Genomic DNA, 16,488 nt, shown 5'->3' with positions numbered 1-16,488 from the left:
CTAAAATATATAAAGAAGGAAGAGTTAAAATTCTGTGATCTTTAAAGTAGCTTCTGCAATGTGTTATTCTTCTGAGACCAAACATATATCGTATTGCTCTTTTTTGTAATTTGAAAATAACATCGGATTGGGCAGCTGTACCAGAACCCCAAAAAGGAAGACCATATCAAAGATGTGACTCGAACAAACAAAAATATGTCATTTTGGAAGATGCTAAATTGAGTTCCTTCGAAACAGATCTTATAGCATAGCAAGCTGAACATAATTTCTTCCTTAACAAATCGATATGAAGGGACCATTTATGGTTGCTGTCTAAAAAAATTCCGAGAAATTTTACAGAATCAACGGTACTAATCTGGCTGTTATTAAGTGGTAAGGGTTGAAGAGCTCCTTTATAAGATAATGCCACTGTTTTATCTACGTTAAACGAGAGCAAATTAGAGTCCGACCAGGTTTTTATTATAAGTAGATCGGAAGTTATAGTGGCATGAAGAGTAGCAATATTAGAGTTGCTCCAAGTGATGCTGGTATCATCAGCAAAAAGAAATATTTTTCCATCGATTTTTAAACTAGTGATGTCATTAATAAAGATAAGGAAAAGTAGAGGACCCAGTACTGAACCTTGAGGTACCCCACATACAATGTTTTTGAGACTAGAGTCTGTATCATTTGCTCTAACGAATTGTTTCCTATCATCCAAGTAAGATTGGAACCAATTCAAAGAAATACCTAGAATTCCGTAGAAATTTAGTTTTTTTATCAAAATGTCGTGATTTACACAATCAAAAGCTTCGGCGTAGTCACAAAAAACGGTGGCAGTGTGAAGATTATTGTTGAGTGCTTGGTAAACGTCATGTAGTACAGAAAACATGGCATCAGTGGTACATTTATTATTTAAAAAGCCGAACTGATTTTGTGATAAAATGTTGTTTTCAACTAGAAAGGACATAAGTCGAGCTTTTATGAGTCTCTCAATAATTTTGGAGAGTACCGGTAACAGTGCAATAGGTCTATAATTGCAAGTATTAGATTTTTGACCACCCTTATGAAGAGGAATAATGATGGCTGTCTTTAGGCACTCTAGAAATTTGCCTTTCTCAAAAGAATCATTAATAAGTGAGATGAGGACTTCTAAGACAATTTCTGGGAGATTAGAAAAAATTTTTATCGATAGACCATCAGTACTACAGGAAGATTTGCTTTTGATATTACTGATTGTTTGGATCAGTTCAGCTATATCAACTGGTTTTATAAAGAATGAATTCGAGACCTTTCTTGAACTAGGGAGATAGGAAATGGGATCTTGCTGTGGCAAAATAGTTTATGTAATGTTTTTACTCACATTAGCAAAGTATTCATTTAGATTTTCCGGGTCTGGAAGAGAAAATGTTTGAGAAGTGTGGGTTTTATTTCGAAGATCGTTTATTATGGATCAAGTTTCTTTTGCAATATTTTCAGAGCTTCCCAGGCGGTTTTGATAGTACACTTTTTTAGCTGATTTTAGAAGTTTAAGATAGGTTGCCCTGTAATTGGTGATATAATCAGCGACAGAGACGTTGGTTGTAAATTTCTTGATGTAGAGCAGTGACCTCATATTTTTGGCTGATATTCGTATACCTTTGGTAGTCCAGGGTTTATGATGTTTAGGCTTAATTTTAATTAGAGGAAATGCTTTATTGAAGATACATACAAGCTTATCCAAAAAATCACGGAAATTATAATCCACGTCCAAAGAAGGAAATTGCCACTCAGAGGTTAAGCATAAATTTTGGAATTTACGAAAGTTCCGGGTAGAAAAAATCCTGCCTAAACGTCGGGTTTTTAAGGAGGGGGTTTGCTGAAGATATTAAAGTTCGTATAAACTACTTCGTGATCAGATAGACCAGCATTAAGAATTGTAGAGCGGACATCAAGGGGTGAGAAATCTGAGACAATATAATCGATTATGGTAGATGAAGTTTTAGTAATCCTTGTAGAAGAATCAACGTGCATTGTTAGACCATACGATTCAAATACATTGACTAAGGATATTTGCGCAGCACAAGCAGCAGCATAATCAATATTGAAGTCTCCGCATAAAATTTTTCTGCTTTTATGTGGCAGGTCATCTAACAAATTTAGCAGGTTCTGAAAAAATTGTTCCACGGAAGAGACAGGTGATCTATAAATGCAAATAATATAAAGATTAGGATTCTTATTGTAAACTAAGGAAAACTCAAAGTGGGCTTCATTTAACAGAAAGTCATATTTTGTTACCAAAGAAAAATCATTATTTCTGGATAAAATCAGGGTGTCCCCGTGCGCTGAGCTTGAACGATCATACCTAGCAATTGTGATGTATTTTTCTACAAAAAAAGGCTCGTTGACTTCAAGCCAGTGCTCTGTAACAGCCACTACCGGGGGAAAACCTAATTCCTCCAGAAACAAAAACAATTCATCCGTTTTGTATCCTATAGAACGAATATTAATCAGAACCATGCTAAAGTTGTTATTACTAATATTATAATTTGAGGATTCTAGTCCTTCAAAACACGTCGTGATATTTAAAAATTTCGTTTTGGAGAGAGAGCTGAATAGTAATTTCGGTGACATTCCCGTGATTTTTGTAAATGGATAATTCTTTCAGAAGTTAGAAAGGACCTGAAAGCAGCAAGATCAGCTTCCACCTCATCTGGAGCAATTCCATAGACTTCGTTAAATTCTAGAAGAATTTTTCGCAGATCTTCGGTCTTGGTGGGAAGCCCTTCGGAAGCCAAAAACAGTTTAACGCTTGTGTTGGTAAATCCTTCATAAAACACTGACGAAGGTTGGTCGTGTAGAAATGCAAGATGAAGTTTAATGGCTTTTAAGATATCTGGTTCCCTTAATCTGGCTAGAAGATATCGACTATTAGAGTTATTGGTTAATCTAACTCTTGGTGGAGACAAAGGATCCAGATTTATAGATGGTTCTAGAGTATCTTTTTTAATAAAATTAATCTGCGAATGGAAAGGATTCGTAGTTTTGCAAATTTCGATTGCCTGCTTGTCTGAACATATGTTTGTAATCTGTACTTCATCTTTGCTGTTGCATAAACTGGTAGTTGGATTTTCCACGCTAACAGAACTTCTGATATTCTTCTGATTCTTATGTGACTCAGTCGAAAGCGATGGTTCGGAATATGCAGATTCAATGGACCATTTAATATTTACACCAGGTGGCCAAATATCCTTATTAAATAATAAGTTGATAGATGATCTAGATTTTATACCAATTTTAAATGAAGAACCAGCTGCTGTGTCGGCATTTTTAACGAGGGCGTAACATTTTATATATTCTTTGATACCTAGCTTCTCTTTAATATGGCTCATTATCCATATCCTCATTCCAGGCTATCAGTATTATTTTATATATTTGATTAATCAGGGTAGCACCTCCATATTTAATAAGTTCCGCGGATATACCATCACTTCCTGGAGATTTATTATTTTTTATGTGTTTTATTACACCCCGTACTTCTTGAATTGATGGAGGCTCTAATGGTGTATTGTTGGTTGCTCTTGGGTTCGGTTGATTTGGATCTTCTACTTCGATGATAAGTAGTTCTTTATAGTGTTCCATCTACCTTTTCAATATTTCTTCTTTTGTATTGAATATGTGCCCCTCCTTATCCTTACATAGTCTTAGCCTTGGTTTGAATTCCTTTCTTGCACTATTCAGAGTTTTATAGAATTTTCTTGTTTGATTTTCCTGTTTTAATGCCTCGAGTTCTTCCAGTATTCTATTTTCATAAATTCTCTTTTTTCTTCTATGAATGCACTTCTCGTCTCTTCTAAGGTCTTTATATTTTTGTTGTTTTTCTCGGGTTCTTCTTTGCTGCATCTGTTTATATGCATCGTTCTTTCTTCTTGTAATGTCCTCACACTCAGCATCGAACCAGTCATTGCGTGATGGTGGTTTCTCTGGCCCTAGAATATTATTTGCTGCGTCTTTAATATTACTTTTACACATTTCCCATTGTTCGCTGGTTGTTAGATTCTCATTAATTATGCAGTTAGTTTCAATAGCATATGATCAATTTAATTGTTCGTTAATCCATCGGGCAAGGTCCAAGTTCCCATATGTATTTTTGTGTGTAGAAAATATGTGCTTCCTACGATCAAGTTCTTTGCGGCTGCGAAGGTGACTGCTCGGTGTCCATTCGAATTGGTATTATTATGGAGAAATATTGGTTGAAATATGTTTCCTAAATAATCAGCGAACGATCCACTTTCTCTTTGGGATTTCTTGCCCATGTTCTGTTTTCTTTTCGTAAAGGAGGTATATGCTAAACTAACTTATTTATCTTTTTGACCGCCTTCCAGAGGGAGTAATCGGTGCATTCATCATCAGTTAGTTCTCTCAGGTACTTATTGATTGACTCGTTTTTAATTTTCGAGATTTCTCTTTGCAGCTGTTGTGTGAGCCTATTTAGCTTATTTTTATTTTCTGTAATTCGAGTTCTTTGCCATACCTTCCGAGCCATTCTTTTTCTTGTATCAAGTCTCTAAATTATTTGGGTAATTTTTCTTACTGTTTTTCTTTGGATTATAGGTGTGTTGTTCCACGCTGCCCGCTGGATGTTTATCATAAATAGCTCGGTTTCTCGTTCCAATTGTTCTATCGTTTGAATAAATCCATTGAACCCAATTTTCTCATTCATTTCTGGTTGGAAGTTTACCGTAAACGTTACGTTTACGTAAACGTTACGTTCAGTCCGTAAACTTATTGGTCAACGCGGGTTTCATTTCAGTGGTAACAATTTGCTCACTAATTGTTAGTAGAATTGGAGAGTGGTCAGATATATGCTCCTCTATATCCTCTACTTTTATAAAATTTGTTGCTACACCTCTGGATATGAAAAAATCTAGGAGGTCCTGGATTCTGTTTACATCACTTGGCTAGTAAGTGGGTTTCCCAGTAGAGTGCCATCTACAATTGTGTCTGGTCACAACCTGCTGCAATTCTTTACCTTTAGGTGTTGAGAGTCTGGAGGCCCAACAGGTATTTTTTGCATTAAAGTCTGCGCCAACTATGTGTTTTTCATCCAAGGTTGATAAGAAGTTAGCATAGTCTTCTCTTTTGAGGTTATGTCTAGGAGGGAAATATGCAGCTGCAATGTTAAGTTTGTATTTCTTAGTTTTTACACTGATAGAGGCACATTGTATTTCTTCAGTTTCAATTTTTTTACGTTACCAGTGGAGAATATTATTTTTAACAGCGACAGCAGCTCCGCCTCTGGCTGAATTTTGTGGATGTATGGCATGATAGGTTTGATAACCTTGCAGCTTAATAAATGACTGTCTAGTTAGATGTGTTTCTGCAATTAGCATATGTTTATTTTTTGTGTTTGTAAAGTTATTAATAACTCTTGCTGGTGTTGGAAGAGTCCATTTGTATTCCATTGGAGTATCCTAAGGTCCGGGTGAATTATAGTCTCATTATGATCGACTTCTGATATTTTCAAGTCTGTCCAGCCTTTCAAGTACTTTTTTGTTAAATTCTTCTTGTTTGCTCATTTTTTCCATTATTTTTTGCAGCATTTCAGTTACTGTATCTGTATTATTTTCTGTTTCTGGTTTTGTTACTTGAGCATAAGATACTCCAGCTGTTCTTAAAGTTCGGTGTCTATTTTCCATATTTTCTATACTTAATTAGCTCTCAGGAGCCTTGTCATTTATATTTTTATTTCTTAATGTTTGCAGAGTTTTGCAGTGCTACATCCTCTGCAATTAGCTGGATGGTCATTGCCGCAGTGAACACATTTTGGAGCTACATTTTTGGGTTTTTTACAGTCTTGGGTTAGATTTTTCCAATGCATTTGACTCATCTTGGTTCCCTTTTGCAGTAATTCTGTGTGTGCCCATATTCCTGGCAGTGCTTGCATTGGGGCAGCAATTTTGGTTTTCTGAAAGCCTCTATTTGTACTCTCATATTTAATATTTTATTAATGGCATATATTTTTTAATATCTTTATCTTTATCAAAGTATAAAATAAAAAGCGGAAGTGGCGTTTTATCTTTCCCTGTTAGTATTTGATTTACCTCCAGTATATTGAAGCCTTTGTTCTTTAGGTCTTTTAAATTTTGTTCAGTTTTGCATGACTGGTGCAAGTTTCTTGCAACTACCTTGATAGGTCTGGACTGTTTGTTTTCAAATGAAAACCATTCCATTTCCGTATTGTTTAAGACTTCAGTTAGACTCCTGTGTGCATCTGAGTCAGTGACATTGATTTTTATATTCCCTTCAGCCAACATGGTTGCCTGGAATTGTATCTTGTTTTTATGTAGATAATCTGAGAATTCGTTATATTTTTGTACTTTATTAATTATAATTGGTGGAGGTTTTATATTAACCGGTTGCAGTTTGTTACTTTTGGTATTCGTTTCAGGGGATTGTACTTGCGACGAGTTGCTAGCTTTTCTTTTTTTTTTGAGTTTCTAACCCTAATCTATTTTGTCTCTCTGCTCAGTTCTTCTTCATCTGTATGGTATTCAGTTTGGTCTTTTTAGTGTTCTCCTCAACTGGTTCTATTTTATTTTGAATTATCTCAACTTGTATTTGAAGCTGTTTAATAGTGACTTCTAATTTTTCTCTTAATTGTTTTTCACTCATCCAAGCATTATACAACGCCTGCTCATTTTGACTGCGGGCTTGATTTTCATTGAACAAAGTTTGGTTTTGTTGAACTAGCAGCGCCTCGTTCGAGGTAGACTGCTGCATGTACCCATCCATTTGAATATTCTGATTATCATTCTCAGTAAAATATATAATGATTTAACATTAATAACATAAAATAAATAAATATAATAACATAAATATATTCTTCTTCTTATGGTGCCCATCCGTTACGAATGTTGGACACTAACATGGCTATTCTGACTTTGTTGACTGCTGCCCTGAAAAGTCCGGTAGTGGTTAAGTTAAACCATTTTCGCAGGTTATGCAGCCAGGATATTCTTCTTCGTCCTGGACCTCTTTTCGCATGCACTTTACCTTGAAGTATGGTCCGAAGTATAAATAGTATAATAAGTATAAATATATAATAACATAAAAACATTTAGGTAACATAATTTTTTGTTGTAAAACAAAAATAAAGCTTTTTACACTTTAAAAAAGTTGTAATGAGTTTTCCCCAAAAAGTTCTTTATTTTTTGGTTATTTTGCGTTAAAATATTCCATTTGGAATTAGACGAATATTAACCTATTTTTTATTAGATAGCTATAACTCTGCTTCTACTAGGTCCAGAGACCTAATATATACACCTTTTTTTTCACTTTTTATAGGCTACATTTTTGGTAAGATTGGTTTTTGGGCAAAATACTTTTTGAATTTATTGCGAAAAACTGTCTAAAAACGTGATTATTTTGTTGAAAAATTGACATATTCACTCGCCAATAACTCGAAAAGTGTTGACTTGATGAAAACACTCTGTAGAACAAAAGTTGCTTATAATTAGTCAGTTTATCGAATTAAGGACTTATTTTTGACATATATTTTTCACCCCCTAGAAGGGGTGAAACTCACCTCCTAGGCAAAAGCACACCTCGGCACAATATCCCTTTTTTTTAACTTTTTAGCTACGTGTTTTCCTTTCATGTCAATCAAATAGGTCTAGATCCCGCGTATGAAAAAAAAAGTTGATTAATAGCAAGCTGAAAATTTGTTAATAGCTTAAGGGTGTCTAGTCGGATAAACTTTGATATATGGGTACACTTGAACAGGGGCAGTTTTAATTGTGGAACAGGTTAAAAATTTGGAACGACCAGACCACGAAAACGGCACATTTATTTTGTCCGACAGAACAGACTTAAACTCTCCTAATAGAGATTAAACTCTCATGAAAAAATCAGACTGATATTTATCACCTGTCATAATTCCTGTCATTTAACATATTCTACATGTTCCACTCATTAAAACGCCCATTTGGTGATAAATAGCAGTCTGATTTTTGCATGAGAGTTTAATCTCTGTTCGGAGAGTTTAAGTCTGTTCTGTCGGACAATATAAATGTGCCGTTTTCGTGGTCTGACCGTTCCAAATTTTTAACCTGTTCCACAATTAAAACTTCCCCTGTCCCAGTGTTCCCATATATCAAAGTTTGTCCGACTAGACACCCTTAAGCTATTAACAAATTTTCAGCTTGCTATTAATCAACTTTTTTTTCATACGCGGGATCCAGACCTAAAAGCGGTTCTTTAAAATTTAGAGGTTTTGCAATATTTTACCGTTAAAGAACGTACTGTTTTTGAAATATAAATAATCAAAAGCAAAAATAAAATATTATATTAACAAGAAAAACGATTTATTAAAATAAGGTAACTTGAAATTGTGTTCTACAAAATCCAAAATATCGAGATAATTGGCTTACAAAACTTAAAAAATTTTAATATTTTATTGGACTTCCTCATGAATGGAATAAACTTTTTCATTGCTCTATTAGGCATACCTACTTTTAATTAATGCATTCAAAAAATATTGATCGCCTGTTGTCCATATGTGCTTCACAGTTTTACTTAACTGTTAAAGCGTATTCACAGGATTATTATCTAACACGTCTAGTTGTATTATAGCGACCCATACATGTTCTATGCAGTTTATATCTTTTTTTTTTTGGACTGAGGTGGAACGCTCTTAGCAGACTAGGGAAGGTGTCCCTAGTACTGTTGGACTCGGACAGGAAAGGAGAACACGCTAGGGCGCGCCAGCCACAATATGGCCCGTGCGTCCCGCATGCCCCCCATGACCAGCCGCCTACCAACTAAAACCACCCCCTCTTCCGACCCGGAATATCCCTGGACGTGCTCCTTAGGGAGCGATGCATGGGGATATCCCGAGCTGTCTGAAAGAAAGTAACCAGAAGCATTGGTTCATTTAAGGGTCTATTTTCCAGCCTAGAAACGGTAGGACTAAATAGAGAAAAGTCTGATTCCTACACGGAGGAAGGTGGGCCAACCCCTGCCTGAAGACGGCAGGGCTTGGGTGACTGTTCTGTAGTATGGCGGATAGAATGAGCCCTAGAAGAATTAGGGTCATATTTTTCTGACGCGGATTATTTTTTTTATTATTTCTTATTTTGCTTTTTTTTTATTTTTTTTTTTATTTTTTATATTTATTTTTTTATTTTACAACTATTGTGTTGACCCGCCTCACCCATTCTGCTCCAGTCGTTCCAACTCGGATTTTCTCTTAACTATACCGGTTATAATGTCAATTATGGCCTCGAAATCCGCCTTGTTTCCGACCGCAAAATTAACAATATTGTTAGGGCCGATGTCGCCAAACCTACTACGTAGCCTGACCCGCTCGTGAGCAAAGACGCTGCACTGGAAAACGCAGTGTTCTGCGTCTTCCCTCACGCGACAGGTCCGGCACAGGTCGTCGTCCGACTTCCCGATCCTGTGGGTGAATGCCCTGAATGATCCATGACCGGTCAAAAATTGTGTAAAGTAAAAATTTACTCTCTTGAACTCGCAGGCGTACCACGACTCTACGTTCGGGATCAGCCTTTTGGTCCACTGGGCTTTGGTAGATTCCGCCTCCCATTCCAGCTGCCAGTCCGCCAGGAGTTGTTGTCGTGCGGCCGATCTTACCTCGGGTAAGTGGCCGTGGCGGTGCTCATATAGGAACTGGCGTTCCTTAGCTAGCAGATGTATGGGAGGGGCGCCCGCGATCACCTGTAGAGCCACGGTTGATGCAGTCTTGTATGAGCTTACTACATTCAACAGAGGCTTTCTTTGTGCCTTGTTTATCATATCTCTGTATTTCTTGTGACGTAGAACCTCAACCCAGACCGGAACCCCATAGAGAAGGGTAGACTGTACGACGTGTAGGTACAGTCTTCTCCGGGCACTACTTGGCCCTCCGATATTTGGTGTTATTTTCCGGAGAGCTGCAGTTTGTGCCTCGGCCTTCCTCACCACCCTTGCGAGGTGTTTGGTGAATCCCAGCCCTTTGTCGAGGTCCACGCCAAGATATTTGGCACAGAGGCTCGACTTGACCTCGCTGTTTCCAAAATGGAACAACAGGTCCGGTCTATCCCTAGGTCCCTTTAGGATAACCACCTCTGTCTTACCGCCTGCGAGTTCAAGGTCGTTCTCGTTCATCCAGGCATTCACCCGCCTGAAACACATCTCGGCCGTACTAACCACCTCCCAGTACATATCGCTGGTTACGAGAATGGCCAGGTCATCAGCGTATGCAACCGCGATGCAGTCCCGACCGTATCGTATATTTAAGACGTCGTCGTAGAGGATGTTCCACAGCGTCGGGCCTAAGACGGACCCTTGTGGAACACCTGCCGTAAGTTTAATGTCGTCGTTACCTGCAGACACGTATCTATTAGTTAGGTAGCTTTTGATCACGTTTGTCAGATAACTCGACACGTTGAGGGCCTCCATCCTGCGGACTATATGTCCCCAACCTGCCGAGTTAAATGCATTTTTAACATCGAACATGATCACTACTGCCCACCTCCTCGCCGTGGCTTTAACGCGGTCTGTAATGAACTTAACAGCATCTACCGCCGATCTGGCTTTCCTGAATCCGAATTGCCTATCAGAGATGGCGTTTATAGCATCCAATTCCGCTTGTAGGCGGTTCTTAACTACGTTTTCGTAGAGTTTGCCTAGACTATCAAGGAGACAGATCGGTCGGTAGGAGCTGGCCTCCTCCGGATTTTTACCGGGCTTCGGAATTAGGGTGAGGCGTGCCCTCTTCAAAACGTCAGGGAAAATTTGAGCCGTGAGGAGCTGGGTCAGTACTGATCTGACCAACTCAGGCTGCGCTGCTACCAAAATTTTAACGGCCTCCGGCGGCACACGGTCCGGTCCCGGCGACTTCCCAGTCTTGATCGCTTCCACTGCTCTGGTGAGTTCCATGGAAGTGACGGCTTCAGGGCGCTCACATGTGGCGGGCACGAAGAACAAATCAGGCTTCCTGGGAAAGAGGATGCCCGCAATGTCTCTTGTTCTACTCTCGGTGAGTCTATATGGGGCTTCGACACGCAGGGCCTTAGTGGCAATCCTGTAGGCCTCGCCCCATATGTCGTCCTCGAGCGCATCGCACAGGTTCATCCAGCACATACGTTTGGACCTCCTGATGACCTTGGTGAGGTCCTTTTTGGCTTGTTTGTATGTGTCCCTGGATTGCAGGGTTCTGTCCCTCTGTGCGATGCGTCTTAGTCTGAAACAGTTAATTCTAGTTGCTTGTACCTCCTCGTTCCACCAGTACGGTACCGTATACGGAATCTGGCTGCGCCTCGTGCTCGCCCTATGCGCGCGTATCATGACATCTCTAAGGCTGGCAAAGTCAGGGACCTCCCCGCGGAGATTCCTAACACGGTCGATGAAGGTTGCCCTATCGAAAGTCATGACCTTTCTACCGCCACTGGTCGACCCCCTGGATCCGATCTCGTAGGAGATATACTTGTGGAATGTGAATAGATTGTCATCCAGCACATCCCACTTCGTGACCCTACTGGAATACTTGGTTGACACCAGCGTAACGTCGATATGGGTGCGCGAATCCCCCCTCTCGAAAGTAGGCTTACCGTTATTCGCGGTGACCAGATCGAGAGAGGAGATCCACTCATTCCATACCTCTCCTCTACTGTCGTTCCTTGGGGAACCCCATAGAACGGATTTCGCGTTTATATCCCCGGCTATGATGAAATCCTTTTCCACCAGAGCAGCTTCCATGATGCTGTCCACCTTATCTCGGTAGACCGCCATGTTGACGTTAGGAGAGATGTAGCAGGCTATAATAGCCACATCAACTAAGTTGATTTTGACTACACTCTCCTTCCTTTGGATCTTTTTTATACTCACGTTCTTATTGATAAGGTGGACAGCGACGTCGCGGAGCACATCCGTCAGCCACCCAAACTTACTAGCGATATTTTTATTGGGTTCTGGTACGATCACCAGATCCGCCCCGATGTCTAAGGCCTTCGCATAGACCAAGTCGTGCGCCACCTTGGCTCTACCAACATTCACTTGTAAAATCCTGAGCTGTCTGTTCGCCGCCGTCGTCATCGCGCTAGTAACGAAAAACTACCCAACCAACAGCCCCGAAGTGTAAAAGCAGAATGGGTGAACACTAATCGACATTTCTTACATTTTCCTCGGCCCCAGAGCCATCCTGATGGGAAGACTCCTTGGGGGGTAGCGTACTTGTGCTGCCACTACCGCTGCATTGTTCTTGAGGGGGGTTTGAGACATCCAAGGTTCCCTTTCCTAGGTGGGGGGGTGGAAAGGGGGAACTCGTCGTCTCCCTAACACGACGCAAATTCTCTGTGGCCTCATTTAGCATCACATCGTAATTATCCAAAAGTCCTTCATCGGTAAACACTCCTCCGTTGAACACCTCGTCATCCATCCTCTCCAGGTCTTCTGTAGTAGGAGGGCGACGGCTTAAGGCCTCATTTATTTCGGTCTCCTCCTGTTGCGTGCGAGAAGTAGCAGCGATATCTTGGGTAGGAATATCTTCCTTAGACGGAGTCCCCGCGCGTTTTGTTTTAGTGACTTTATTTCCGGTGGCCGGCCGCTGGTTGAATAGTGGTGGGGAAGGTTCGGAGGATCTACCTTGGTCCGCCGCCTTTACTTTCTGAAGCGCCTCTCGGAAGGCAGGACATCTCCCGCTGCCGATGCGGTGCGACTGCTCGCACACCGCGCAGAACTCCTCTTCTTTGCAAGCATCGAAAGCATGCCCCTTCTTGCCGCAGTTTTGACAGCACCCAATGCGGTCGGGTCCATTACACTTACTACTTTCATGGAGGTAGCTCCAGCACTTTGGCATTTTTTCACAATGTACCTCTTCTCCACCTCGCAGCGTACGAGGTGAGAGATGCAGTTTATATCTGGTGACAGGGCTGGCAACTTCATTCTGTCAATACCGTGATGCTGTAATCTTTCGTACACAATCCTTGAACGGCGCGGCGGGACGGGCATTGTCGTCAATAAGGACATAACTTTCTGCGATAAAACTTACACCCGTAAATGGTACAATAGTTGGTTCTACAACCATATCTCTATATTATGTTTGAGCCGTCATTGTAGCATTTGTCAAAACCACTAAGTCGGTGCGGCCATCAAAACAAATACCACCCCAAACGCAAATAGAGCCTTCCCAAAAAGTAGTTGTATGTACCCTATAATATTCATTATATCTCTCTGCTCGTTTCCTCCAAACTAAAATACGACCATAGGAATTGTTTATATGAAATCTAGACTCATCTGTAAATAAACAGATTCTTACTGTGTTAATATCAAATAAAAATATATAGCTATAATATTTAACATTTTGCTGAAGAGGATTCCATCCAAATAAGAAATCTGCAATACTTATAACACGTGGTGACAGATATGAACTCTTAAAATTGATAATGCAGGGAAAGATTCAAGGAAGGCGCAGCATAGGTAGAAGACAAAGTCCTGACTGAGGAATCTCAGATAATGGTTTGGAGGCAGCTCAACTGAACTCTTTCGGGCTGTACTGTCAGAAGTAAGAATAGCAATGATGATTGCCAACCTTCGCCGCGGAGATGGCACGCAAAGAAGAAGAAGTAAAACAAGAAAAAAGCGGATGGTCACAATAACAACATTTATTTTATTTCTTTTAAATTTGATAACAAAGTCGGGGTATTATTATTTTAATTAGATTAAACTTTTACAAACTCATGACTATTTATGGCGTGAAATATTACTATGATCCTTATCAATTGTTGAGCACTGTATTTATCTGTAAACATATAAATAGCTATAGTCGTTAAATAAATATGCAAAAAAATACAAACACTATCTACTATTCGTAGCGACTGGGGACGCTAGTCTGCTTTCGAACCAGACCTACGACTAGCGACCGGCGACCGGCGACTTTTTCAACCAATGTAGTACCTACAAATTATAAAAAAGTATGTTTGCATGTACATACACCAAATATAAACAATAAACACAAATATTTACCTGTTAAAACCATTTCAATAGTCTTTAAATATGTAAATACAAATACAACAAACACAAACACTATTATTCGTGGCGACTGAGGACGCTAGTCTGCTTCCCAATGAGATCTTCGACCGGCGCGGCGGCAGCGATTCGGTAGCTTCTAGGAGAACAATTAGCAGCTACCAGTGACCGGCGAATTTGTAGGAAAACGTCCCTTTACAGTGCTCTTTTACGTCCTCGGTTTATACAAATGCCCCATAACCTTAACGAATTAAATAAGGTGCAAACTAATTTATAAAAAACTTCAAGATTTACCAGGGTCCTTGGTGCTATAGATCGCGCACATATAAAAATACAAGTTGATGAAGTTAATTTTCAATCCTAATAGCAAAATTAATAATATTGAAAATATTAAAAATATTACTAAAAGATTTTTAAATTGAAATCTTATTGGTACATTACCCTGGTGACACCTCCAAGGCTTCTACAATTTGCAAGCCAAATGGATGCTGCAGTGAAGACAAAGGGAAGGAATTCTACACTATGCAATTCACATCCCCCGTCGTCTGCAGCTCGGTAAAGTTCCAACGGAAAATGCACCTGGTTACTCTACGGAGTAATACGACTATAAAATAAAAATGTATACCATTTTTATTCAGTTGCAATGCGAAGGCAAAACAATCTTACTTTTCAATTAGAATACGGAGCGCAGTCCAGTCCTCTGAATCGTGATTTTCGGCTCTTATTGGAGCCTCATCGGAAAGAACGTAGGCACTGTTCTCCATACCCCAATTGACTAGCGTCGAGAGTTTTCCCCACCCATTGTAACCGAAGTGAAGGTATTAGGTGACTAGCGTCATCTGGCAATTGAAAGATGAATTTAATTTTCAATCCTAATAGCAAAATTAATAATATTGAAAATATTAAAAATATTACTAAAAGATTTTTAAATTGAAAACTTATTGGTACATTTTCCTGGTGACACCTCCAAGGCTTCTACAATTTGCAAGCCAAATGGATGCTGCAGTGAAGACAAAGGGAAGGAATTCTACACTATGCAATTCACATCCCCCGTCTGCAGCTCGGTAAAGTTCCAACGGACTGGACTGCGCTCCGTATTCTAATTGAAAAGTAAGATTGTTTTGCCTTCGCATTGCAACTGAATAAAAATGGTATACATTTTATAGTCGTATTACTCCGTAGAATAACCAGGTGTATTTTCTGTTGGAACTTTACGGAGCTGCAAAGGGGGGATGTGAATTGCATAGTGTAGAATTCCTTCCCTTTGTCTTCACTGCAGCATCCATTTGGCTTGCAAATTGTAGAAGCCTCGGAGGTGTCACCAGGGAAATGTACCAATAAGTTTTCAATTTAAAAATATTTTAGTAATATTTTTAATATTTTCAATATTATTAATTTTGCTATTAGGATTGAAAACTAACTTCATCTTTCAATTGCCAGATGACGCTAGTCACCTAATACCTTCACTTCGGTTGCAATGGGTGGGAAAAACTCTCGACGCTAGTCAATTGGTGTATGGAGAACAGTGCCTACGTTCTTTCCGATGAGGCTCCAATAAGAGCCGAAAATCGCGATTCAGAGGACTGGACTGCATTCTAAATGAAAAGTAAGATTGTTTTGCCTTCGCATTGCAACTGAATAAAAATGGTATATTAAAAATACAAGTCTATGGTGCGTAGTTACCTATATCACTCAACAATATGGCCCAAACGCTGTCTGTTTTTTTGTTTTCAATAAGGTGAACAATAATAGCTAACCACCTAGATCTTTTGTAGACTATTTAGTAGCGCGTGTTACTACTATCATACGTATCTTTCTTCACCCTTTGCACTAATATATCTTTTCTACTGTGATAACACTCTACTCGGATTATTATTTTATCTTCGTATCTGTCTACTCGGAATTTCTTTTTATAAGGGAACTTTTTTAAAATGGGGGACGGGGGTAGTTATAAGGGGTCAAAGTCGCGGTTTTTATCATTTTCTTTTGTGATGCTCGTGATCGAGGTAGTGAACCAAAATTTGGGAATAAGTAGATCATGATATTACTAAGCAAAATCTCTAGGAGCGGAAAGCTGCATGGGGAACAAAGGGATGGTGAGCAGGGGTGAATATAACAATTATTATATGGGGTTTTTTGTATCGTTAGTGATCGAGGTAGTGCACCAAAATTTGGTAATAAGTAGATCATGACGTAACTAAGCCTGGAAGTGACATGAAGGAAGGCAACGGGATACCACCTTCATTATTTTTTCCCAAGAGAATCACATTAATACATTCAACTCAAAATTATCCGGAGGTATAAATGGTTCCCCAATCGGATCTCTGGGGGGAGCGGTCTTGAATGTTACAAAACGTACGAGCAAACTTAAGAAAGACATTAAAGATAGGCACCTGGAATACACGCAGCTTATTTGAAGCCGGGAAGCTGGCTAACCTAACTCAAGAAATGTTCAGAATCGATCTAGATATCCTGGGGATCCCAGAAACCTGGTGGCCTGGA

The sequence above is a fragment of the Diabrotica virgifera genome, chromosome 9 (genome assembly GCF_917563875.1).
Source record: "Diabrotica virgifera virgifera chromosome 9, PGI_DIABVI_V3a".
Lineage (NCBI taxonomy): Eukaryota > Metazoa > Arthropoda > Insecta > Coleoptera > Chrysomelidae > Diabrotica > Diabrotica virgifera.
This window is presented reverse-complemented; position numbering follows the sequence as displayed.